We start from the raw sequence: 25783 nt of genomic DNA, 5'->3' as shown, positions 1-25783 counted from the left end.
GATGCCTATTTTCCATTTTGCAGTCCCTTGTCTCCCTCTTGTGGCCTCCTGGAGGCAACTAGCTGTGCAAAAAAAAGACAGCCTGGCGGCCGGCTGTTGCAGTGTTGCCCTCTCAGGCAACACTGAGTGACTGACTGAGCCTCACCGTCTTATATAAAGTTCAGACGGAACTTTGCACGTGTCATAGTGGAGCCCTCAGGATTCCAGAGCCAGCTTTCTGACATCATAATGGGGCCTCAGAGATAAAAGCCTGGGCCCAGGCAGTGTTGGTCAGTGCTGCTCAGCAGGCAGCACTGGACTGGACTGGATTACAGCTGATACAAGGTGTGAAGGAACAAGGGGTGGCTGTGGGCATGCACTTGCTGCCGCTGCCAGTGTTTATCTGCATGGCAGCAGGGCATTTGGGCGTTGCCAGGAAGGCGTTTTTATGTAGATTCCTCCTCTTTCAGCACTGCATTGTGGTGCAAGCAAAAGAAGCAAATCCTGTCTGGCTTCCTCTCCGGCCTTTATTCACCTCCCGTGTAGCTGTGAGTGTGTGAGCCTGCAGGGCCCCATGGAATTGCCTAGAAGTAGGCTGAATCGCTGCAAGGGCTGAACAGCAGTATCGGGCAGGCTCGGGCAACGCGCGGCCCGTTCGGGTTATCGCTTCTCGGCCTTTTGGCTAAGATCAAGTGTAGTATCTGTTCTTATCAGTTTAATATCTGATACGTCCCCTATCTGGGGACCATATATTAAATGGATTTTTAGAACAGGGAGATGGAAATAGAGCTTGCTCTGTCCACTCCACGCATTGACCTGGTATTGCAGTATTTCCAGGACCGGTGCACCCTTTCCTTATGTGTTGACTAAAAGCAGATTCCAAAAGTGTTTTTTGTCTTTGCTATTGTTTCTGTCTTTCTGAAGGGATCTCCCCTTTTAATCCCATTATTTCAACACCTGTTGGACAATGCATGAGTGATAATGAGCTCATTGATTAAATGCAATTAATGAATAGATTGCCACCTCTTGTTGTGTGTCGTCTGTGTTTCTGTGTTTCCGGCATTTCACATTGGAACACCTCATTCACCTTCCTTGTCTTCTCTCCGCCCTCCCTTTTAGGTAAGTTAAAGAGCTGCACCTGAGCCAGCCACTGATTGATTGATTGATTGATTGATTGATTGATTGATTGATTGATGCAGCACAACAGTCAAATAGTGGAGTGGAGTAGGGGAACAGCAAACAGCCAATAAAGCAGCCCGCCCGCTCGCCTGCCCGCCACAATGGACCTACCTGTGTACACTAGATGGATGTGATGGAATGTACTGTCGTCCCTACATTTCAAGAAGAAGTAAGAATTGCAGTTGCAACAAAGCCTTGCTTGCCTACAAAGAGAGCAGCAATTTGGATTTGTTACTATGTTACCTAGAAGAATAACAAACTGTGCAAGGATGGAGGTTGTAGGAGCAAGGAGAAGTTGTCTGTAAAGTTGGTGGATGCCTATTTTCCATTTTGCAGTCCCTTGTCTCCCTCTTGTGGCCTCCTGGAGGCAACTAGCTGTGCAAAAAAAAGACAGCCTGGCGGCCGGCTGTTGCAGTGTTGCCCTCTCAGGCAACACTGAGTGACTGACTGAGCCTCACCGTCTTATATAAAGTTCAGACGGAACTTTGCACGTGTCATAGTGGAGCCCTCAGGATTCCAGAGCCAGCTTTCTGACACCATAATGGGGCCTCAGAGATAAAAGCCTGGGCCCAGGCAGTGTTGGTCAGTGCTGCTCAGCAGGCAGCACTGGACTGGACTGGATTACAGCTGATACAAGGTGTGAAGGAACAAGGGGTGGCTGTGGGCATGCACTTGCTGCCGCTGCCAGTGTTTATCTGCATGGCAGCAGGGCATTTGGGCGTTGCCAGGAAGGCGTTTTTATGTAGATTCCTCCTCTTTCAGCACTGCATTGTGGTGCAAGCAAAAGAAGCAAATCCTGTCTGGCTTCCTCTCCGGCCTTTATTCACCTCCCGTGTAGCTGTGAGTGTGTGAGCCTGCAGGGCCCCATGGAATTGCCTAGAAGTAGGCTGAATCGCTGCAAGGGCTGAACAGCAGTATCGGGCAGGCTCGGGCAACGCGCGGCCCGTTCGGGTTATCGCTTCTCGGCCTTTTGGCTAAGATCAAGTGTAGTATCTGTTCTTATCAGTTTAATATCTGATACGTCCCCTATCTGGGGACCATATATTAAATGGATTTTTAGAACAGGGAGATGGAAATAGAGCTTGCTCTGTCCACTCCACGCATTGACCTGGTATTGCAGTATTTCCAGGACCGGTGCACCCTTTCCTTATGTGTTGACTAAAAGCAGATTCCAAAAGTGTTTTTTATCTTTGCTATTGTTTCTGTCTTTCTGAAGGGATCTCCCCTTTTAATCCCATTATTTCAACACCTGTTGGACAATGCATGAGTGATAATGAGCTCATTGATTAAATGCAATTAATGAATAGATTGCCACCTTTTGTTGTGTGTCGTCTGTGTTTCTGTGTTTCCGGCATTTCACATTGGAACACCTCATTCACCTTCCTTGTCTTCTCTCCGCCCTCCCTTTTAGGTAAGTTAAAGAGCTGCACCTGAGCCAGCCACTGATTGATTGATTGATTGATTGATTGATTGATTGATTGATTGATTGATTGATGCAGCACAACAGTCAAATAGTGGAGTGGAGTAGGGGAACAGCAAACAGCCAATAAAGCAGCCCGCCCGCTCGCCTGCCCGCCACAATGGACCTACCTGTGTACACTAGATGGATGTGATGGAATGTACTGTCGTCCCTACATTTCAAGAAGAAGTAAGAATTGCAGTTGCAACAAAGCCTTGCTTGCCTACAAAGAGAGCAGCAATTTGGATTTGTTACTATGTTACCTAGAAGAATAACAAACTGTGCAAGGATGGAGGTTGTAGGAGCAAGGAGAAGTTGTCTGTAAAGTTGGTGGATGCCTATTTTCCATTTTGCAGTCCCTTGTCTCCCTCTTGTGGCCTCCTGGAGGCAACTAGCTGTGCAAAAAAAAGACAGCCTGGCGGCCGGCTGTTGCAGTGTTGCCCTCTCAGGCAACACTGAGTGACTGACTGAGCCTCACCGTCTTATATAAAGTTCAGACGGAACTTTGCACGTGTCATAGTGGAGCCCTCAGGATTCCAGAGCCAGCTTTCTGACATCATAATGGGGCCTCAGAGATAAAAGCCTGGGCCCAGGCAGTGTTGGTCAGTGCTGCTCAGCAGGCAGCACTGGACTGGACTGGATTACAGCTGATACAAGGTGTGAAGGAACAAGGGGTGGCTGTGGGCATGCACTTGCTGCCGCTGCCAGTGTTTATCTGCATGGCAGCAGGGCATTTGGGCGTTGCCAGGAAGGCATTTTTATGTAGATTCCTCCTCTTTCAGCACTGCATTGTGGTGCAAGCAAAAGAAGCAAATCCTGTCTGGCTTCCTCTCCGGCCTTTATTCACCTCCCGTGTAGCTGTGAGTGTGTGAGCCTGCAGGGCCCCATGGAATTGCCTAGAAGTAGGCTGAATCGCTGCAAGGGCTGAACAGCAGTATCGGGCAGGCTCGGGCAACGCGCGGCCCGTTCGGGTTATCGCTTCTCGGCCTTTTGGCTAAGATCAAGTGTAGTATCTGTTCTTATCAGTTTAATATCTGATACGTCCCCTATCTGGGGACCATATATTAAATGGATTTTTAGAACAGGGAGATGGAAATAGAGCTTGCTCTGTCCACTCCACGCATTGACCTGGTATTGCAGTATTTCCAGGACCGGTGCACCCTTTCCTTATGTGTTGACTAAAAGCAGATTCCAAAAGTGTTTTTTGTCTTTGCTATTGTTTCTGTCTTTCTGAAGGGATCTCCCCTTTTAATCCCATTATTTCAACACCTGTTGGACAATGCATGAGTGATAATGAGCTCATTGATTAAATGCAATTAATGAATAGATTGCCACCTCTTGTTGTGTGTCGTCTGTGTTTCTGTGTTTCCGGCATTTCACATTGGAACACCTCATTCACCTTCCTTGTCTTCTCTCCGCCCTCCCTTTTAGGTAAGTTAAAGAGCTGCACCTGAGCCAGCCACTGATTGATTGATTGATTGATTGATTGATTGATTGATTGATTGATTGATTGATGCAGCACAACAGTCAAATAGTGGAGTGGAGTAGGGGAACAGCAAACAGCCAATAAAGCAGCCCGCCCGCTCGCCTGCCCGCCACAATGGACCTACCTGTGTACACTAGATGGATGTGATGGAATGTACTGTCGTCCCTACATTTCAAGAAGAAGTAAGAATTGCAGTTGCAACAAAGCCTTGCTTGCCTACAAAGAGAGCAGCAATTTGGATTTGTTACTATGTTACCTAGAAGAATAACAAACTGTGCAAGGATGGAGGTTGTAGGAGCAAGGAGAAGTTGTCTGTAAAGTTGGTGGATGCCTATTTTCCATTTTGCAGTCCCTTGTCTCCCTCTTGTGGCCTCCTGGAGGCAACTAGCTGTGCAAAAAAAAGACAGCCTGGCGGCCGGCTGTTGCAGTGTTGCCCTCTCAGGCAACACTGAGTGACTGACTGAGCCTCACCGTCTTATATAAAGTTCAGACGGAACTTTGCACGTGTCATAGTGGAGCCCTCAGGATTCCAGAGCCAGCTTTCTGACATCATAATGGGGCCTCAGAGATAAAAGCCTGGGCCCAGGCAGTGTTGGTCAGTGCTGCTCAGCAGGCAGCACTGGACTGGACTGGATTACAGCTGATACAAGGTGTGAAGGAACAAGGGGTGGCTGTGGGCATGCACTTGCTGCCGCTGCCAGTGTTTATCTGCATGGCAGCAGGGCATTTGGGCGTTGCCAGGAAGGCGTTTTTATGTAGATTCCTCCTCTTTCAGCACTGCATTGTGGTGCAAGCAAAAGAAGCAAATCCTGTCTGGCTTCCTCTCCGGCCTTTATTCACCTCCCGTGTAGCTGTGAGTGTGTGAGCCTGCAGGGCCCCATGGAATTGCCTAGAAGTAGGCTGAATCGCTGCAAGGGCTGAACAGCAGTATCGGGCAGGCTCGGGCAACGCGCGGCCCGTTCGGGTTATCGCTTCTCGGCCTTTTGGCTAAGATCAAGTGTAGTATCTGTTCTTATCAGTTTAATATCTGATACGTCCCCTATCTGGGGACCATATATTAAATGGATTTTTAGAACAGGGAGATGGAAATAGAGCTTGCTCTGTCCACTCCACGCATTGACCTGGTATTGCAGTATTTCCAGGACCGGTGCACCCTTTCCTTATGTGTTGACTAAAAGCAGATTCCAAAAGTGTTTTTTGTCTTTGCTATTGTTTCTGTCTTTCTGAAGGGATCTCCCCTTTTAATCCCATTATTTCAACACCTGTTGGACAATGCATGAGTGATAATGAGCTCATTGATTAAATGCAATTAATGAATAGATTGCCACCTCTTGTTGTGTGTCGTCTGTGTTTCTGTGTTTCTGGCATTTCACATTGGAACACCTCATTCACCTTCCTTGTCTTCTCTCCGCCCTCCCTTTTAGGTAAGTTAAAGAGCTGCACCTGAGCCAGCCACTGATTGATTGCTTGATTGATTGATTGATTGATTGATTGATTGATTGATTGATTGATGCAGCACAACAGTCAAATAGTGGAGTGGAGTAGGGGAACAGCAAACAGCCAATAAAGCAGCCCGCCCGCTCGCCTGCCCGCCACAATGGACCTACCTGTGTACACTAGATGGATGTGATGGAATGTACTGTCGTCCCTACATTTCAAGAAGAAGTAAGAATTGCAGTTGCAACAAAGCCTTGCTTGCCTACAAAGAGAGCAGCAATTTGGATTTGTTACTATGTTACCTAGAAGAATAACAAACTGTGCAAGGATGGAGGTTGTAGGAGCAAGGAGAAGTTGTCTGTAAAGTTGGTGGATGCCTATTTTCCATTTTGCAGTCCCTTGTCTCCCTCTTGTGGCCTCCTGGAGGCAACTAGCTGTGCAAAAAAAAGACAGCCTGGCGGCCGGCTGTTGCAGTGTTGCCCTCTCAGGCAACACTGAGTGACTGACTGAGCCTCACCGTCTTATATAAAGTTCAGACGGAACTTTGCACGTGTCATAGTGGAGCCCTCAGGATTCCAGAGCCAGCTTTCTGACATCATAATGGGGCCTCAGAGATAAAAGCCTGGGCCCAGGCAGTGTTGGTCAGTGCTGCTCAGCAGGCAGCACTGGACTGGACTGGATTACAGCTGATACAAGGTGTGAAGGAACAAGGGGTGGCTGTGGGCATGCACTTGCTGCCACTGCCAGTGTTTATCTGCATGGCAGCAGGGCATTTGGGCGTTGCCAGGAAGGCGTTTTTATGTAGATTCCTCCTCTTTCAGCACTGCATTGTGGTGCAAGCAAAAGAAGCAAATCCTGTCTGGCTTCCTCTCCGGCCTTTATTCACCTCCCGTGTAGCTGTGAGTGTGTGAGCCTGCAGGGCCCCATGGAATTGCCTAGAAGTAGGCTGAATCGCTGCAAGGGCTGAACAGCAGTATCGGGCAGGCTCGGGCAACGCGCGGCCCGTTCGGGTTATCGCTTCTCGGCCTTTTGGCTAAGATCAAGTGTAGTATCTGTTCTTATCAGTTTAATATCTGATACGTCCCCTATCTGGGGACCATATATTAAATGGATTTTTAGAACAGGGAGATGGAAATAGAGCTTGCTCTGTCCACTCCACGCATTGACCTGGTATTGCAGTATTTCCAGGACCGGTGCACCCTTTCCTTATGTGTTGACTAAAAGCAGATTCCAAAAGTGTTTTTTGTCTTTGCTATTGTTTCTGTCTTTCTGAAGGGATCTCCCCTTTTAATCCCATTATTTCAACACCTGTTGGACAATGCATGAGTGATAATGAGCTCATTGATTAAATGCAATTAATGAATAGATTGCCACCTCTTGTTGTGTGTCGTCTGTGTTTCTGTGTTTCCGGCATTTCACATTGGAACACCTCATTCACCTTCCTTGTCTTCTCTCCGCCCTCCCTTTTAGGTAAGTTAAAGAGCTGCACCTGAGCCAGCCACTGATTGATTGATTGATTGATTGATTGATTGATTGATTGATTGATTGATTGATTGATGCAGCACAACAGTCAAATAGTGGAGTGGAGTAGGGGAACAGCAAACAGCCAATAAAGCAGCCCGCCCGCTCGCCTGCCCGCCACAATGGACCTACCTGTGTACACTAGATGGATGTGATGGAATGTACTGTCGTCCCTACATTTCAAGAAGAAGTAAGAATTGCAGTTGCAACAAAGCCTTGCTTGCCTACAAAGAGAGCAGCAATTTGGATTTGTTACTATGTTACCTAGAAGAATAACAAACTGTGCAAGGATGGAGGTTGTAGGAGCAAGGAGAAGTTGTCTGTAAAGTTGGTGGATGCCTATTTTCCATTTTGCAGTCCCTTGTCTCCCTCTTGTGGCCTCCTGGAGGCAACTAGCTGTGCAAAAAAAAGACAGCCTGGCGGCCGGCTGTTGCAGTGTTGCCCTCTCAGGCAACACTGAGTGACTGACTGAGCCTCACCGTCTTATATAAAGTTCAGACGGAACTTTGCACGTGTCATAGTGGAGCCCTCAGGATTCCAGAGCCAGCTTTCTGACATCATAATGGGGCCTCAGAGATAAAAGCCTGGGCCCAGGCAGTGTTGGTCAGTGCTGCTCAGCAGGCAGCACTGGACTGGACTGGATTACAGCTGATACAAGGTGTGAAGGAACAAGGGGTGGCTGTGGGCATGCACTTGCTGCCGCTGCCAGTGTTTATCTGCATGGCAGCAGGGCATTTGGGCGTTGCCAGGAAGGCGTTTTTATGTAGATTCCTCCTCTTTCAGCACTGCATTGTGGTGCAAGCAAAAGAAGCAAATCCTGTCTGGCTTCCTCTCCGGCCTTTATTCACCTCCCGTGTAGCTGTGAGTGTGTGAGCCTGCAGGGCCCCATGGAATTGCCTAGAAGTAGGCTGAATCGCTGCAAGGGCTGAACAGCAGTATCGGGCAGGCTCGGGCAACGCGCGGCCCGTTCGGGTTATCGCTTCTCGGCCTTTTGGCTAAGATCAAGTGTAGTATCTGTTCTTATCAGTTTAATATCTGATACGTCCCCTATCTGGGGACCATATATTAAATGGATTTTTAGAACAGGGAGATGGAAATAGAGCTTGCTCTGTCCACTCCACGCATTGACCTGGTATTGCAGTATTTCCAGGACCGGTGCACCCTTTCCTTATGTGTTGACTAAAAGCAGATTCCAAAAGTGTTTTTTGTCTTTGCTATTGTTTCTGTCTTTCTGAAGGGATCTCCCCTTTTAATCCCATTATTTCAACACCTGTTGGACAATGCATGAGTGATAATGAGCTCATTGATTAAATGCAATTAATGAATAGATTGCCACCTCTTGTTGTGTGTCGTCTGTGTTTCTGTGTTTCCGGCATTTCACATTGGAACACCTCATTCACCTTCCTTGTCTTCTCTCCGCCCTCCCTTTTAGGTAAGTTAAAGAGCTGCACCTGAGCCAGCCACTGATTGATTGATTGATTGATTGATTGATTGATTGATTGATTGATTGATTGATGCAGCACAACAGTCAAATAGTGGAGTGGAGTAGGGGAACAGCAAACAGCCAATAAAGCAGCCCGCCCGCTCGCCTGCCCGCCACAATGGACCTACCTGTGTACACTAGATGGATGTGATGGAATGTACTGTCGTCCCTACATTTCAAGAAGAAGTAAGAATTGCAGTTGCAACAAAGCCTTGCTTGCCTACAAAGAGAGCAGCAATTTGGATTTGTTACTATGTTACCTAGAAGAATAACAAACTGTGCAAGGATGGAGGTTGTAGGAGCAAGGAGAAGTTGTCTGTAAAGTTGGTGGATGCCTATTTTCCATTTTGCAGTCCCTTGTCTCCCTCTTGTGGCCTCCTGGAGGCAACTAGCTGTGCAAAAAAAAGACAGCCTGGCGGCCGGCTGTTGCAGTGTTGCCCTCTCAGGCAACACTGAGTGACTGACTGAGCCTCACCGTCTTATATAAAGTTCAGACGGAACTTTGCACGTGTCATAGTGGAGCCCTCAGGATTCCAGAGCCAGCTTTCTGACATCATAATGGGGCCTCAGAGATAAAAGCCTGGGCCCAGGCAGTGTTGGTCAGTGCTGCTCAGCAGGCAGCACTGGACTGGACTGGATTACAGCTGATACAAGGTGTGAAGGAACAAGGGGTGGCTGTGGGCATGCACTTGCTGCCGCTGCCAGTGTTTATCTGCATGGCAGCAGGGCATTTGGGCGTTGCCAGGAAGGCGTTTTTATGTAGATTCCTCCTCTTTCAGCACTGCATTGTGGTGCAAGCAAAAGAAGCAAATCCTGTCTGGCTTCCTCTCCGGCCTTTATTCACCTCCCGTGTAGCTGTGAGTGTGTGAGCCTGCAGGGCCCCATGGAATTGCCTAGAAGTAGGCTGAATCGCTGCAAGGGCTGAACAGCAGTATCGGGCAGGCTCGGGCAACGCGCGGCCCGTTCGGGTTATCGCTTCTCGGCCTTTTGGCTAAGATCAAGTGTAGTATCTGTTCTTATCAGTTTAATATCTGATACGTCCCCTATCTGGGGACCATATATTAAATGGATTTTTAGAACAGGGAGATGGAAATAGAGCTTGCTCTGTCCACTCCACGCATTGACCTGGTATTGCAGTATTTCCAGGACCGGTGCACCCTTTCCTTATGTGTTGACTAAAAGCAGATTCCAAAAGTGTTTTTTGTCTTTGCTATTGTTTCTGTCTTTCTGAAGGGATCTCCCCTTTTAATCCCATTATTTCAACACCTGTTGGACAATGCATGAGTGATAATGAGCTCATTGATTAAATGCAATTAATGAATAGATTGCCACCTCTTGTTGTGTGTCGTCTGTGTTTCTGTGTTTCCGGCATTTCACATTGGAACACCTCATTCACCTTCCTTGTCTTCTCTCCGCCCTCCCTTTTAGGTAAGTTAAAGAGCTGCACCTGAGCCAGCCACTGATTGATTGATTGATTGATTGATTGATTGATTGATTGATTGATTGATTGATTGATTGATTGATGCAGCACAACAGTCAAATAGTGGAGTGGAGTAGGGGAACAGCAAACAGCCAATAAAGCAGCCCGCCCGCTCGCCTGCCCGCCACAATGGACCTACCTGTGTACACTAGATGGATGTGATGGAATGTACTGTCGTCCCTACATTTCAAGAAGAAGTAAGAATTGCAGTTGCAACAAAGCCTTGCTTGCCTACAAAGAGAGCAGCAATTTGGATTTGTTACTATGTTACCTAGAAGAATAACAAACTGTGCAAGGATGGAGGTTGTAGGAGCAAGGAGAAGTTGTCTGTAAAGTTGGTGGATGCCTATTTTCCATTTTGCAGTCCCTTGTCTCCCTCTTGTGGCCTCCTGGAGGCAACTAGCTGTGCAAAAAAAAGACAGCCTGGCGGCCGGCTGTTGCAGTGTTGCCCTCTCAGGCAACACTGAGTGACTGACTGAGCCTCACCGTCTTATATAAAGTTCAGACGGAACTTTGCACGTGTCATAGTGGAGCCCTCAGGATTCCAGAGCCAGCTTTCTGACATCATAATGGGGCCTCAGAGATAAAAGCCTGGGCCCAGGCAGTGTTGGTCAGTGCTGCTCAGCAGGCAGCACTGGACTGGACTGGATTACAGCTGATACAAGGTGTGAAGGAACAAGGGGTGGCTGTGGGCATGCACTTGCTGCCGCTGCCAGTGTTTATCTGCATGGCAGCAGGGCATTTGGGCGTTGCCAGGAAGGCGTTTTTATGTAGATTCCTCCTCTTTCAGCACTGCATTGTGGTGCAAGCAAAAGAAGCAAATCCTGTCTGGCTTCCTCTCCGGCCTTTATTCACCTCCCGTGTAGCTGTGAGTGTGTGAGCCTGCAGGGCCCCATGGAATTGCCTAGAAGTAGGCTGAATCGCTGCAAGGGCTGAACAGCAGTATCGGGCAGGCTCGGGCAACGCGCGGCCCGTTCGGGTTATCGCTTCTCGGCCTTTTGGCTAAGATCAAGTGTAGTATCTGTTCTTATCAGTTTAATATCTGATACGTCCCCTATCTGGGGACCATATATTAAATGGATTTTTAGAACAGGGAGATGGAAATAGAGCTTGCTCTGTCCACTCCACGCATTGACCTGGTATTGCAGTATTTCCAGGACCGGTGCACCCTTTCCTTATGTGTTGACTAAAAGCAGATTCCAAAAGTGTTTTTTGTCTTTGCTATTGTTTCTGTCTTTCTGAAGGGATCTCCCCTTTTAATCCCATTATTTCAACACCTGTTGGACAATGCATGAGTGATAATGAGCTCATTGATTAAATGCAATTAATGAATAGATTGCCACCTCTTGTTGTGTGTCGTCTGTGTTTCTGTGTTTCCGGCATTTCACATTGGAACACCTCATTCACCTTCCTTGTCTTCTCTCCGCCCTCCCTTTTAGGTAAGTTAAAGAGCTGCACCTGAGCCAGCCACTGATTGATTGATTGATGGATTGATTGATTGATTGATTGATTGATTGATTGATTGATTGATTGATTGATTGATTGATGCAGCACAACAGTCAAATAGTGGAGTGGAGTAGGGGAACAGCAAACAGCCAATAAAGCAGCCCGCCCGCTCGCCTGCCCGCCACAATGGACCTACCTGTGTACACTAGATGGATGTGATGGAATGTACTGTCGTCCCTACATTTCAAGAAGAAGTAAGAATTGCAGTTGCAACAAAGCCTTGCTTGCCTACAAAGAGAGCAGCAATTTGGATTTGTTACTATTAGAGATGAGCGAACTTATCAAAAGTTCGGTTCGGCTAGTTCGCCGAATTTCACAAAAAAGTTCGGTTCGGACCGAACTAGTTCTGACCGAACCTGTCACTTACGTGCGCCGAGCATGCTACTGTCCAGGGTGCTGATAGAGTTAATGGGCTGCACTAACTCTTTCAGCAACCTTCACAGTACATGCTCGGCGCGCGGAAAATACCATTTAAATGTAATAAAAAAATAAAAATTATACGTTCGTACTTACTTTCCTCCTGTCCGGCCTCCAGCGATGACGTTTCATCCCTTTCGCCGCTGCAGCCAATCACAGGCTGTAGTGGCGGTCACGCACGTCAGGATGACGCTTCATCCCACGTGACCGCCTCTGCAGCCAATCACAGGCTGCAGCGGCGACATGAATGAAACGTCATCGCTGGAGGCCGGACAGGAGGAAAGTAAGTATGAACGTATTATTATTATTTTTTGGCATGTATGTATGTTGGCATGTATGTATGTATGTATATCTGTGCATGTATGTTTGCATGTATGTTGGCATGTATGTATATATGTGCATGTTTGTATGTATATTTGCATGTATATATTTGCATGTATGTATTTTTGCATGTATGTTGTCATGTATGTATGTATGTATGTAGTCATGTATGTATATATGTGCATGTGTGTATGTATATTTGTATGTATGTTTGCATGTATGTTTGCATGAATGTATGTATATTTGCATGTGTGTATATATATATATATATATGTATGTATGTTGTCATGTATGTATGTATGTTGTCATGTATGTATATATGTGCATGTATGTTGGTATGTATATATGTGCATGTGTGTATGTATGTATATTTGCATGTATGTATGTTGTCATGTATGTATGTATATATGTGCATGTATGTTTGCATGTATGTTGGCATGTATGTATACATGTGCATGTTTGTATGTATATTTGCATGTATATATGTTTGCATGTGTGTATGTATGTTTGCATGTATGTATGTTTGCATGTATGTATGTTGTCATGTATGTTTGTATGTATGTTGTCATGTATGTATGTATATATGTGCATGTATGTATGTTTGCATGTTTTTATTTTTGCATGTATGTTTGCATGTATGTTTATATATGTGCATGTATGTAATTATGTTTGCATGTATTTATGTTTGCATGTATATTTGTGCATGCTTGTATATATGTATGTATGTATCTTTGCATGTTTGTTTGTATGTATGTATGTTTTCATGTGTGTGTGTATGCATGTATGTATGATAGTTTGCATGTATATATGTCTGTATGGCCATGTATGATACTGTCTGCTGGCGCCCTGTATCTAAGTCAACTTCGCGGCAGGCTTCTATACATGGTATAACAGTCAGTATCACACATTAAACTGAATCTAAGCCTACAACATGTTTTATTTCATTATTTTATTTTTTTACAGGTTTGGTGTTTGGACTACGTCGGTTTCGAGGACTACTTCGATGACGGTTTTTTTTCTACAATAAAATGGTTAATGAGGGTTGTGTTGGGGGTGCTTTATTTCAATAAAATATTTTATCTATATCTTTGTCTTTTTCTTTTCAAATTTTATTATTACCACTTTAGTAATGGCCGCTGTCTGAGTGACAACATCCATTACTAATGCGAGGCTTAGTGTTAGCCGGTGCAGAGGCTAACACTAACCACCATTATTACCCCGGTACCCAAAACCACCAGGGGTGCCGGGAAGAGCCAGGTACCATCCAGTACCCGACCATCTGTTGTGATGGTCGGGCCCTGGGGCGGCCGCAGGCTGGTATTATGAGGCTGGGAAGGGCCAAAAACAGTGGACCTTCCCACCCTTGTAATGCTAGGCTGCTGCTGCTGTGTTGTATCTGGCTGGTTATAAAAGTGGGGGGGGACCCCACGTCATTTTTTTAAATTATTTATTTATTTACATTTTTTTTTTAAAAAAGACATGGGGTTCCACCCAATTTATCATAACCAGCCACATACAACACAGTGTTATTAGCCTGGGAATGGACAAAACCAGTGGCCCTTCCCACCCATGTAATGCCAGACTGCTGCGGCCTTGTATATGGCTGGTTATTAAAAATGTGGGGGACCCGTCTATTGCTAAATTTGTTAAATTCCAAAAAAAAACGACGTGGGGGTCCCCCCCATTTTTATAACCAGCCCGATACAACACAGCAGCAGCAGCCTAGCATTACAAGGGTGGGAAGGTCCACTGATTTTGGCCCTTCCCAGCCTCATAATACCAGCCTACGGCCGCCCCAGTACCCGACCATCACAACAGATGGTTGGGTACTGGATCGTACCAAGCTCTTCCCGGCACCCCTGGTGGTGGTGGGTACCGGGGTAATAATGGGTGGTTAGTGCTAGCCTCTGCACCGGCTAACACTAAGTACCGCCTTAATAATGGACGCTGTCAATCAGCCAACTGCCATTATCTAGGCACTAATAAAGTTTGAAAAAAAAAACACAAAGACAATTCTTTTTTATTGAAATAAGAAATCCCCAACAAAACCCTCGTTAACCATTTTATTAAAATTTGAAAAAACGCAGATCTACGCAGTAGTCCAACGAATCGTAGATGTAGTCCAATCGGTACATCAAAATCTGCAACAACATAAAAAAACAGTTATCAATGTGAACAATACCAATACTTCTACTCACCTACACACATATATACACGCACACACAAACAAACAACCATACACAGACACACACATATATACACAAACACAACAAGATATACACACACACATAAACAGACAAACACACACATATACACGAACTCACACATATACAAACAAAAACACACATATCCAAACACACACACACACAGTTATACACACATACACGAACACATATACAAACAAAAACACACATACCCAAACACACATATACACAAACACATATACACAAACACACCCATATATACACACAAACACACACCCATATACACAAACACATATACACAAACACACCCATATATACACACAAACACACACCCATATACACACATATACACATATACAAAAACACACACAAACATCTACACACAAACATATACACAAATACACCCATATATACACAAACATATACACAAAACACATATACACAAACACACCCATATATACACACACACATATAAAAACAAAAACAGACAAAGTCACATACCCAAACACACATATATACACAAACACACACATACACAAACACGGTTTCTTTTAAATGCTGCTGGGGAACCCGCTCGATCCACTATATACGGCTGCGCTACAGTGCAGCATTTAAAAGAAACAGGATCCTGACCTGTCCATAGAGTTTAAGGCAGCACAGAGTATTTCAGGAGATGAGCGTGCAGATTCAGTGCTGCTGCGAACTCTGCTCTTACCATTACGTAGCTCTCAGTCTGTTACCTCTCCTCCACTCCTGTCCTCCAGAACACCTTCACATGATTGGCAAGTCACCACGTAATGGTAAGAGCAGAGTTCACAGCAGCACAGAGTATTTCAGGAGATGAGCGTGCGGATCTTGTGCGGGGTGGTGACTTGCCAATCACGTGAAGGTGTTATTGAGGACAGGAGTGGAGGAGAGGTAACAGACTGAGCTACGTAATGGTAAGAGCAGAGTTCACAGCAGCACTGAATCTGCACGCTCCTCTCCTGAAATACTCTGTGCTGCTGTGAACTCTGTTCTTACCATTACGTAGCTCAGTCTGTTACATCTCCTCCACTCCTGTCCTCTATAACACGTTCACATGATTGGCAAGTCACCACCACGCACAAGATCCGCACGCTCATCTCCTGAAATACTCTGTGCTGCTGTGAACTCTGCTCTTACCATTACGTGGTGACTTGCCAATCATGTGAAGGTGTTCTTGAGGACAGGAGTGGAGGAGAGATAACAGACTGAGAGCTACGTAATGGTAAGAGCAGAGTTCACAACAGCACTGAATCTGCACGCTCATCTCCTGAAATACTCTGTGCTGCCTTAAACTCTGTGGACAGGTCAGGATCCTGTTTCTTTTAAATGCTGCACTGTAGCGTAGCCTTATATAGTGGATCGAGCGGGTTCCCTAGCAGCATTTAAAAGAAACAGGATCCTGACCTGTCCACAGAGTTTAAGGCAGCACAGATTATTTCAGGAGATGAGCACGGGCAGCCGTTCGTTTTTCCGAGCCGTGCTCCCATCATGCACACGACCGTAAAAACACCCGTTATTGCGGGTCGTAATTACGACCCGCAATAACGGGCTCATAGACTTCTGTTACCCACGGGTACCTTTCCGTATTCTCACGGGAAGGTGCCCGTGCCGTTAAAAAAATAGAACATGTTCTATTTTACGGGCCGTGCTGCTATAATTATAATGACAGCACGGTTCGCAAAAGCGGCCAGCTGCCCGTGGCCGGCCGGCCGTGCTCGTACTTACGAGTCGTAATTACGAGCACGGCCCGTAAAATAAAAAAATAGAACATGTTCTATCTTTTTAACGGCACGGGCACCTTCCCGTGAGAAAACGGGAAGGTACCCGTGGCTAACAGAAGTCTATGGGCCCGCTATTTCGGGTCGTAATTACGACCCGTGATAACGGGTGTTTTTATGGTCGTGTGCATGAGGCCCCGTAATGATGGGTGGCTACAGGTGTGCACCCGTCATTACGGCAGCGTTGCTAGGCGACGTCAGTAAGGGTATGTGCACACACACTAATTACGTCCGTAATTGACGGACGTATTTCGGCCGCAAGTACCGGACCGAACACCCTGCAGGGAGCCGGGCTCCTAGCATCATATTTATGTACGATGCTAGGAGTCCCTGCCTCTCCGTGGAACTACTGTCCCGTACTGAAAACATGATTACAGTACGGGACAGTTGTCCTGCAGAGAGGCAGGGACTCCTAGCATCGTACATAAGTATGATGCTAGGAGCCCGGCTCCCTGCACTGTGTTCGGTCCGGTACTTGCGGCCGAAATACGTCCGTCATTTACGGACGTAATTAGTGTGTGTGCACATACACTAAATAGTCACTGTTCAGGGTGCTGAAAGAGTTAACTGATCGGCAGTAACTGTTTCAGTACCAAAGTGTTTTTTGTCTTTGCTATTGTTTCTGTCTTTCTGAAGGGATCTCCCCTTTTAATCCCATTATTTCAACACCTGTTGGACAATGCATGAGTGATAATGAGCTCATTGATTAAATGCAATTAATGAATAGATTGCCACCTCTTGTTGTGTGTCGTCTGTGTTTCTGTGTTTCCGGCATTTCACATTGGAACACCTCATTCACCTTCCTTGTCTTCTCTCCGCCCTCCCTTTTAGGTAAGTTAAAGAGCTGCACCTGAGCCAGCCACTGATTGATTGATTGATTGATTGATTGATTGATTGATTGATTGATTGATTGATTGATGCAGCACAACAGTCAAATAGTGGAGTGGAGTAGGGGAACAGCAAACAGCCAATAAAGCAGCCCGCCCGCTCGCCTGCCCGCCACAATGGACCTACCTGTGTACACTAGATGGATGTGATGGAATGTACTGTCGTCCCTACATTTCAAGAAGAAGTAAGAATTGCAGTTGCAACAAAGCCTTGCTTGCCTACAAAGAGAGCAGCAATTTGGATTTGTTACTATGTTACCTAGAAGAATAACAAACTGTGCAAGGATGGAGGTTGTAGGAGCAAGGAGAAGTTGTCTGTAAAGTTGGTGGATGCCTATTTTCCATTTTGCAGTCCCTTGTCTCCCTCTTGTGGCCTCCTGGAGGCAACTAGCTGTGCAAAAAAAAGACAGCCTGGCGGCCGGCTGTTGCAGTGTTGCCCTCTCAGGCAACACTGAGTGACTGACTGAGCCTCACCGTCTTATATAAAGTTCAGACGGAACTTTGCACGTGTCATAGTGGAGCCCTCAGGATTCCAGAGCCAGCTTTCTGACATCATAATGGGGCCTCAGAGATAAAAGCCTGGGCCCAGGCAGTGTTGGTCAGTGCTGCTCAGCAGGCAGCACTGGACTGGACTGGATTACAGCTGATACAAGGTGAGAAGGAACAAGGGGTGGCTGTGGGCATGCACTTGCTGCCGCTGCCAGTGTTTATCTGCATGGCAGCAGGGCATTTGGGCGTTGCCAGGAAGGCGTTTTTATGTAGATTCCTCCTCTTTCAGCACTGCATTGTGGTGCAAGCAAAAGAAGCAAATCCTGTCTGGCTTCCTCTCCGGCCTTTATTCACCTCCCGTGTAGCTGTGAGTGTGTGAGCCTGCAGGGCCCCATGGAATTGCCTAGAAGTAGGCTGAATCGCTGCAAGGGCTGAACAGCAGTATCGGGCAGGCTCGGGCAACGCGCGGCCCGTTCGGGTTATCGCTTCTCGGCCTTTTGGCTAAGATCAAGTGTAGTATCTGTTCTTATCAGTTTAATATCTGATACGTCCCCTATCTGGGGACCATATATTAAATGGATTTTTAGAACAGGGAGATGGAAGTAGAGCTTGCTCTGTCCACTCCACGCATTGACCTGGTATTGCAGTATTTCCAGGACCGGTGCACCCTTTCCTTATGTGTTGACTAAAAGCAGATTCCAAAAGTGTTTTTTGTCTTTGCTATTGTTTCTGTCTTTCTGAAGGGATCTCCCCTTTTAATCCCATTATTTCAACACCTGTTGGACAATGCATGAGTGATAATGAGCTCATTGATTAAATGCAATTAATGAATAGATTGCCACCTCTTGTTGTGTGTCGTCTGTGTTTCTGTGTTTCCGGCATTTCACATTGGAACACCTCATTCACCTTCCTTGTCTTCTCTCCGCCCTCCCTTTTAGGTAAGTTAAAGAGCTGCACCTGAGCCAGCCACTGATTGATTGATTGATTGATTGATTGATTGATTGATTGATTGATTGATGCAGCACAACAGTCAAATAGTGGAGTGGAGTAGGGGAACAGCAAACAGCCAATAAAGCAGCCCGCCCGCTCGCCTGCCCGCCACAATGGACCTACCTGTGTACACTAGATGGATGTGATGGAATGTACTGTCGTCCCTACATTTCAAGAAGAAGTAAGAATTGCAGTTGCAACAAAGCCTTGCTTGCCTACAAAGAGAGCAGCAATTTGGATTTGTTACTATGTTACCTAGAAGAATAACAAACTGTGCAAGGATAGAGGTTGTAGGAGCAAGGAGAAGTTGTCTGTAAAGTTGGTGGATGCCTATTTTCCATTTTGCAGTCCCTTGTCTCCCTCTTGTGGCCTCCTGGAGGCAACTAGCTGTGCAAAAAAAAGACAGCCTGGCGGCCGGCTGTTGCAGTGTTGCCCTCTCAGGCAACACTGAGTGACTGACTGAGCCTCACCGTCTTATATAAAGTTCAGACGGAACTTTGCACGTGTCATAGTGGAGCCCTCAGGATTCCAGAGCCAGCTTTCTGACATCATAATGGGGCCTCAGAGATAAAAGCCTGGGCCCAGGCAGTGTTGGTCAGTGCTGCTCAGCAGGCAGCACTGGACTGGACTGGATTACAGCTGATACAAGGTGTGAAGGAACAAGGGGTGGCTGTGGGCATGCACTTGCTGCCGCTGCCAGTGTTTATCTGCATGGCAGCAGGGCATTTGGGCGTTGCCAGGAAGGCGTTTTTATGTAGATTCCTCCTCTTTCAGCACTGCATTGTGGTGCAAGCAAAAGAAGCAAATCCTGTCTGGCTTCCTCTCCGGCCTTTATTCACCTCCCGTGTAGCTGTGAGTGTGTGAGCCTGCAGGGCCCCATGGAATTGCCTAGAAGTAGGCTGAATCGCTGCAAGGGCTGAACAGCAGTATCGGGCAGGCTCGGGCAACGCGCGGCCCGTTCGGGTTATCGCTTCTCGGCCTTTTGGCTAAGATCAAGTGTAGTATCTGTTCTTATCAGTTTAATATCTGATACGTCCCCTATCTGGGGACCATATATTAAATGGATTTTTAGAACAGGGAGATGGAAATAGAGCTTGCTCTGTCCACTCCACGCATTGACCTGGTATTGCAGTATTTCCAGGACCGGTGCACCCTTTCCTTATGTGTTGACTAAAAGCAGATTCCAAAAGTGTTTTTTGTCTTTGCTATTGTTTCTGTCTTTCTGAAGGGATCTCCCCTTTTAATCCCATTATTTCAACACCTGTTGGACAATGCATGAGTGATAATGAGCTCATTGATTAAATGCAATTAATGAATAGATTGCCACCTCTTGTTGTGTGTCGTCTGTGTTTCTGTGTTTCCGGCATTTCACATTGGAACACCTCATTCACCTTCCTTGTCTTCTCTCCGCCCTCCCTTTTAGGTAAGTTAAAGAGCTGCACCTGAGCCAGCCACTGATTGATTGATTGATTGATTGATTGATTGATTGATTGATTGATTGATTGATTGATTGCAGCACAACAGTCAAATAGTGGAGTGGAGTAGGGGAACAGCAAACAGCCAATAAAGCAGCCCGCCCGCTCGCCTGCCCGCCACAATGGACCTACCTGTGTACACTAGATGGATGTGATGGAATGTACTGTCGTCCCTACATTTCAAGAAGAAGTAAGAATTGCAGTTGCAACAAAGCCTTGCTTGCCTACAAAGAGAGCAGCAATTTGGATTTGTTACTATGTTACCTAGAAGAATAACAAACTGTGCAAGGATGGAGGTTGTAGGAGCAAGGAGAAGTTGTCTGTAAAGTTGGTGGATGCCTATTTTCCATTTTGCAGTCCCTTGTCTCCCTCTTGTGGCCTCCTGGAGGCAACTAGCTGTGCAAAAAAAAGACAGCCTGGCGGCCGGCTGTTGCAGTGTTGCCCTCTCAGGCAACACTGAGTGACTGACTGAGCCTCACCGTCTTATATAAAGTTCAGACGGAACTTTGCACGTGTCATAGTGGAGCCCTCAGGATTCCAGAGCCAGCTTTCTGACATCATAATGGGGCCTCAGAGATAAAAGCCTGGGCCCAGGCAGTGTTGGTCAGTGCTGCTCAGCAGGCAGCACTGGACTGGACTGGATTACAGCTGATACAAGGTGTGAAGGAACAAGGGGTGGCTGTGGGCATGCACTTGCTGCCGCTGCCAGTGTTTATCTGCATGGCAGCAGGGCATTTGGGCGTTGCCAGGAAGGCGTTTTTATGTAGATTCCTCCTCTTTCAGCACTGCATTGTGGTGCAAGCAAAAGAAGCAAATCCTGTCTGGCTTCCTCTCCGGCCTTTATTCACCTCCCGTGTAGCTGTGAGTGTGTGAGCCTGCAGGGCCCCATGGAATTGCCTAGAAGTAGGCTGAATCGCTGCAAGGGCTGAACAGCAGTATCGGGCAGGCTCGGGCAACGCGCGGCCCGTTCGGGTTATCGCTTCTCGGCCTTTTGGCTAAGATCAAGTGTAGTATCTGTTCTTATCAGTTTAATATCTGATACGTCCCCTATCTGGGGACCATATATTAAATGGATTTTTAGAACAGGGAGATGGAAATAGAGCTTGCTCTGTCCACTCCACGCATTGACCTGGTATTGCAGTATTTCCAGGACCGGTGCACCCTTTCCTTATGTGTTGACTAAAAGCAGATTCCAAAAGTGTTTTTTGTCTTTGCTATTGTTTCTGTCTTTCTGAAGGGATCTCCCCTTTTAATCCCATTATTTCAACACCTGTTGGACAATGCATGAGTGATAATGAGCTCATTGATTAAATGCAATTAATGAATAGATTGCCACCTCTTGTTGTGTGTCGTCTGTGTTTCTGTGTTTCCGGCATTTCACATTGGAACACCTCATTCACCTTCCTTGTCTTCTCTCCGCCCTCCCTTTTAGGTAAGTTAAAGAGCTGCACCTGAGCCAGCCACTGATTGATTGATTGATTGATTGATTGATTGATTGATTGATTGATTGATTGATTGATTGATGCAGCACAACAGTCAAATAGTGGAGTGGAGTAGGGGAACAGCAAACAGCCAATAAAGCAGCCCGCCCGCTCGCCTGCCCGCCACAATGGACCTACCTGTGTACACTAGATGGATGTGATGGAATGTACTGTCGTCCCTACATTTCAAGAAGAAGTAAGAATTGCAGTTGCAACAAAGCCTTGCTTGCCTACAAAGAGAGCAGCAATTTGGATTTGTTACTATGTTACCTAGAAGAATAACAAACTGTGCAAGGATGGAGGTTGTAGGAGCAAGGAGAAGTTGTCTGTAAAGTTGGTGGATGCCTATTTTCCATTTTGCAGTCCCTTGTCTCCCTCTTGTGGCCTCCTGGAGGCAACTAGCTGTGCAAAAAAAAGACAGCCTGGCGGCCGGCTGTTGCAGTGTTGCCCTCTCAGGCAACACTGAGTGACTGACTGAGCCTCACCGTCTTATATAAAGTTCAGACGGAACTTTGCACGTGTCATAGTGGAGCCCTCAGGATTCCAGAGCCAGCTTTCTGACATCATAATGGGGCCTCAGAGATAAAAGCCTGGGCCCAGGCAGTGTTGGTCAGTGCTGCTCAGCAGGCAGCACTGGACTGGACTGGATTACAGCTGATACAAGGTGTGAAGGAACAAGGGGTGGCTGTGGGCATGCACTTGCTGCCGCTGCCAGTGTTTATCTGCATGGCAGCAGGGCATTTGGGCGTTGCCAGGAAGGCGTTTTTATGTAGATTCCTCCTCTTTCAGCACTGCATTGTGGTGCAAGCAAAAGAAGCAAATCCTGTCTGGCTTCCTCTCCGGCCTTTATTCACCTCCCGTGTAGCTGTGAGTGTGTGAGCCTGCAGGGCCCCATGGAATTGCCTAGAAGTAGGCTGAATCGCTGCAAGGGCTGAACAGCAGTATCGGGCAGGCTCGGGCAACGCGCGGCCCGTTCGGATTATCGCTTCTCGGCCTTTTGGCTAAGATCAAGTGTAGTATCTGTTCTTATCAGTTTAATATCTGATACGTCCCCTATCTGGGGACCATATATTAAATGGATTTTTAGAACAGGGAGATGGAAATAGAGCTTGCTCTGTCCACTCCACGCATTGACCTGGTATTGCAGTATTTCCAGGACCGGTGCACCCTTTCCTTATGTGTTGACTAAAAGCAGATTCCAAAAGTGTTTTTTGTCTTTGCTATTGTTTCTGTCTTTCTGAAGGGATCTCCCCTTTTAATCCCATTATTTCAACACCTGTTGGACAATGCATGAGTGATAATGAGCGCATTGATTAAATGCAATTAATGAATAGATTGCCACCTCTTGTTGTGTGTCGTCTGTGTTTCTGTGTTTCCGGCATTTCACATTGGAACACCTCATTCACCTTCCTTGTCTTCTCTCCGCCCTCCCTTTTAGGTAAGTTAAAGAGCTGCACCTGAGCCAGCCACTGATTGATTGATTGATTGATTGATTGATTGATTGATTGATTGATTGATTGATTGATTGATTGATGCAGCACAACAGTCAAATAGTGGAGTGGAGTAGGGGAACAGCAAACAGCCAATAAAGCAGCCCGCCCGCTCGCCTGCCCGCCACAATGGACCTACCTGTGTACACTAGATGGATGTGATGGAATGTACTGTCGTCCCTACATTTCAAGAAGAAGTAAGAATTGCAGTTGCAACAAAGCCTTGCTTGCCTACAAAGAGAGCAGCAATTTGGATTTGTTACTATGTTACCTAGAAGAATAACAAACTGTGCAAGGATGGAGGTTGTAGGAGCAAGGAGAAGTTGTCTGTAAAGTTGGTGGATGCCTATTTTCCATTTTGCAGTCCCTTGTCTCCCTCTTGTGGCCTCCTGGAGGCAACTAGCTGTGCAAAAAAAAGACAGCCTGGCGGCCGGCTGTTGCAGTGTTGCCCTCTCAGGCAACACTGAGTGACTGACTGAGCCTCACCGTCTTATATAAAGTTCAGACGGAACTTTGCACGTGTCATAGTGGAGCCCTCAGGATTCCAGAGCCAGCTTTCTGACATCATAATGGGGCCTCAGAGATAAAAGCCTGGGCCCAGGCAGTGTTGGTCAGTGCTGCTCAGCAGGCAGCACTGGACTGGACTGGATTACAGCTGATACAAGGTGTGAAGGAACAAGGGGTGGCTGTGGGCATGCACTTGCTGCCGCTGCCAGTGTTTATCTGCATGGCAGCAGGGCATTTGGGCGTTGCCAGGAAGGCGTTTTTATGTAGATTCCTCCTCTTTCAGCACTGCATTGTGGTGCAAGCAAAAGAAGCAAATCCTGTCTGGCTTCCTCTCCGGCCTTTATTCACCTCCCGTGTAGCTGTGAGTGTGTGAGCCTGCAGGGCCCCATGGAATTGCCTAGAAGTAGGCTGAATCGCTGCAAGGGCTGAACAGCAGTATCGGGCAGGCTCGGGCAACGCGCGGCCCGTTCGGGTTATCGCTTCTCGGCCTTTTGGCTAAGATCAAGTGTAGTATCTGTTCTTATCAGTTTAATATCTGATACGTCCCCTATCTGGGGACCATATATTAAATGGATTTTTAGAACAGGGAGATGGAAATAGAGCTTGCTCTGTCCACTCCACGCATTGACCTGGTATTGCAGTATTTCCAGGACCGGTGCACCCTTTCCTTATGTGTTGACTAAAAGCAGATTCCAAAAGTGTTTTTTGTCTTTGCTATTGTTTCTGTCTTTCTGAAGGGATCTCCCCTTTTAATCCCATTATTTCAACACCTGTTGGACAATGCATGAGTGATAATGAGCTCATTGATTAAATGCAATTAATGAATAGATTGCCACCTCTTGTTGTGTGTCGTCTGTGTTTCTGTGTTTCCGGCATTTCACATTGGAACACCTCATTCACCTTCCTTGTCTTCTCTCCGCCCTCCCTTTTAGGTAAGTTAAAGAGCTGCACCTGAGCCAGCCACTGATTGATTGATTGATTGATTGATTGATTGATTGATTGATTGATTGATTGATGCAGCACAACAGTCAAATAGTGGAGTGGAGTAGGGGAACAGCAAACAGCCAATAAAGCAGCCCGCCCGCTCGCCTGCCCGCCACAATGGACCTACCTGTGTACACTAGATGGATGTGATGGAATGTACTGTCGTCCCTACATTTCAAGAAGAAGTAAGAATTGCAGTTGCAACAAAGCCTTGCTTGCCTACAAAGAGAGCAGCAATTTGGATTTGTTACTATGTTACCTAGAAGAATAACAAACTGTGCAAGGATGGAGGTTGTAGGAGCAAGGAGAAGTTGTCTGTAAAGTTGGTGGATGCCTATTTTCCATTTTGCAGTCCCTTGTCTCCCTCTTGTGGCCTCCTGGAGGCAACTAGCTGTGCAAAAAAAAGACAGCCTGGCGGCCGGCTGTTGCAGTGTTGCCCTCTCAGGCAACACTGAGTGACTGACTGAGCCTCACCGTCTTATATAAAGTTCAGACGGAACTTTGCACGTGTCATAGTGGAGCCCTCAGGATTCCAGAGCCAGCTTTCTGACATCATAATGGGGCCTCAGAGATAAAAGCCTGGGCCCAGGCAGTGTTGGTCAGTGCTGCTCAGCAGGCAGCACTGGACTGGACTGGATTACAGCTGATACAAGGTGTGAAGGAACAAGGGGTGGCTGTGGGCATGCACTTGCTGCCGCTGCCAGTGTTTATCTGCATGGCAGCAGGGCATTTGGGCGTTGCCAGGAAGGCGTTTTTATGTAGATTCCTCCTCTTTCAGCACTGCATTGTGGTGCAAGCAAAAGAAGCAAATCCTGTCTGGCTTCCTCTCCGGCCTTTATTCACCTCCCGTGTAGCTGTGAGTGTGTGAGCCTGCAGGGCCCCATGGAATTGCCTAGAAGTAGGCTGAATCGCTGCAAGGGCTGAACAGCAGTATCGGGCAGGCTCGGGCAACGCGCGGCCCGTTCGGATTATCGCTTCTCGGCCTTTTGGCTAAGATCAAGTGTAGTATCTGTTCTTATCAGTTTAATATCTGATACGTCCCCTATCTGGGGACCATATATTAAATGGATTTTTAGAACAGGGAGATGGAAATAGAGCTTGCTCTGTCCACTCCACGCATTGACCTGGTATTGCAGTATTTCCAGGACCGGTGCACCCTTTCCTTATGTGTTGACTAAAAGCAGATTCCAAAAGTGTTTTTTG

The 25783-nt window shown here is 46.8% G+C and overlaps 14 non-coding genes across 14 annotated transcripts; all 14 read left to right on the top strand.

Annotated features, from left to right (window-relative positions):
* Positions 1 to 641: 641 nt before the first annotated feature.
* On the top strand, positions 642 to 832 carry LOC142717714 (U2 spliceosomal RNA). The gene has a single exon (XR_012872080.1). It is a non-coding gene; the product is annotated as a U2 spliceosomal RNA (small nuclear RNA).
* Positions 833 to 2112: 1280 nt separating this feature from the next.
* On the top strand, positions 2113 to 2303 carry LOC142717713 (U2 spliceosomal RNA). Its single transcript, XR_012872079.1, has one exon. It is a non-coding gene; the product is annotated as a U2 spliceosomal RNA (small nuclear RNA).
* A 1288-nt stretch (positions 2304 to 3591) lies between these two features.
* On the top strand, positions 3592 to 3782 carry LOC142717712 (U2 spliceosomal RNA). Its single transcript, XR_012872078.1, has one exon. It is a non-coding gene; the product is annotated as a U2 spliceosomal RNA (small nuclear RNA).
* A 1288-nt stretch (positions 3783 to 5070) lies between these two features.
* On the top strand, positions 5071 to 5261 carry LOC142717711 (U2 spliceosomal RNA). Its single transcript, XR_012872077.1, has one exon. It is a non-coding gene; the product is annotated as a U2 spliceosomal RNA (small nuclear RNA).
* A 1292-nt stretch (positions 5262 to 6553) lies between these two features.
* LOC142717710 (U2 spliceosomal RNA) lies at positions 6554 to 6744 on the top strand. The gene has a single exon (XR_012872076.1). It is a non-coding gene; the product is annotated as a U2 spliceosomal RNA (small nuclear RNA).
* A 1292-nt stretch (positions 6745 to 8036) lies between these two features.
* Positions 8037 to 8227, top strand: LOC142717709 (U2 spliceosomal RNA). Its single transcript, XR_012872075.1, has one exon. It is a non-coding gene; the product is annotated as a U2 spliceosomal RNA (small nuclear RNA).
* A 1288-nt stretch (positions 8228 to 9515) lies between these two features.
* Positions 9516 to 9706, top strand: LOC142717707 (U2 spliceosomal RNA). Its single transcript, XR_012872073.1, has one exon. It is a non-coding gene; the product is annotated as a U2 spliceosomal RNA (small nuclear RNA).
* Positions 9707 to 11006: 1300 nt separating this feature from the next.
* Positions 11007 to 11197, top strand: LOC142717705 (U2 spliceosomal RNA). Its single transcript, XR_012872072.1, has one exon. It is a non-coding gene; the product is annotated as a U2 spliceosomal RNA (small nuclear RNA).
* A 6937-nt stretch (positions 11198 to 18134) lies between these two features.
* On the top strand, positions 18135 to 18325 carry LOC142717718 (U2 spliceosomal RNA). Its single transcript, XR_012872083.1, has one exon. It is a non-coding gene; the product is annotated as a U2 spliceosomal RNA (small nuclear RNA).
* A 1284-nt stretch (positions 18326 to 19609) lies between these two features.
* Positions 19610 to 19800, top strand: LOC142717704 (U2 spliceosomal RNA). Its single transcript, XR_012872071.1, has one exon. It is a non-coding gene; the product is annotated as a U2 spliceosomal RNA (small nuclear RNA).
* A 1293-nt stretch (positions 19801 to 21093) lies between these two features.
* Positions 21094 to 21284, top strand: LOC142717703 (U2 spliceosomal RNA). The gene has a single exon (XR_012872070.1). It is a non-coding gene; the product is annotated as a U2 spliceosomal RNA (small nuclear RNA).
* A 1296-nt stretch (positions 21285 to 22580) lies between these two features.
* On the top strand, positions 22581 to 22771 carry LOC142717702 (U2 spliceosomal RNA). Its single transcript, XR_012872069.1, has one exon. It is a non-coding gene; the product is annotated as a U2 spliceosomal RNA (small nuclear RNA).
* A 1300-nt stretch (positions 22772 to 24071) lies between these two features.
* LOC142717701 (U2 spliceosomal RNA) lies at positions 24072 to 24262 on the top strand. The gene has a single exon (XR_012872068.1). It is a non-coding gene; the product is annotated as a U2 spliceosomal RNA (small nuclear RNA).
* A 1288-nt stretch (positions 24263 to 25550) lies between these two features.
* Positions 25551 to 25741, top strand: LOC142717700 (U2 spliceosomal RNA). Its single transcript, XR_012872067.1, has one exon. It is a non-coding gene; the product is annotated as a U2 spliceosomal RNA (small nuclear RNA).
* The last annotated feature ends 42 nt before the right edge of the window (positions 25742 to 25783 follow it).

This window comes from Rhinoderma darwinii, unplaced genomic scaffold (genome assembly GCF_050947455.1).
Source record: "Rhinoderma darwinii isolate aRhiDar2 unplaced genomic scaffold, aRhiDar2.hap1 Scaffold_457, whole genome shotgun sequence".
NCBI lineage: Eukaryota > Metazoa > Chordata > Amphibia > Anura > Rhinodermatidae > Rhinoderma > Rhinoderma darwinii.
Note: the sequence above shows the minus strand (reverse complement) of the source record. Positions and strands in the feature narration are given on the sequence as shown.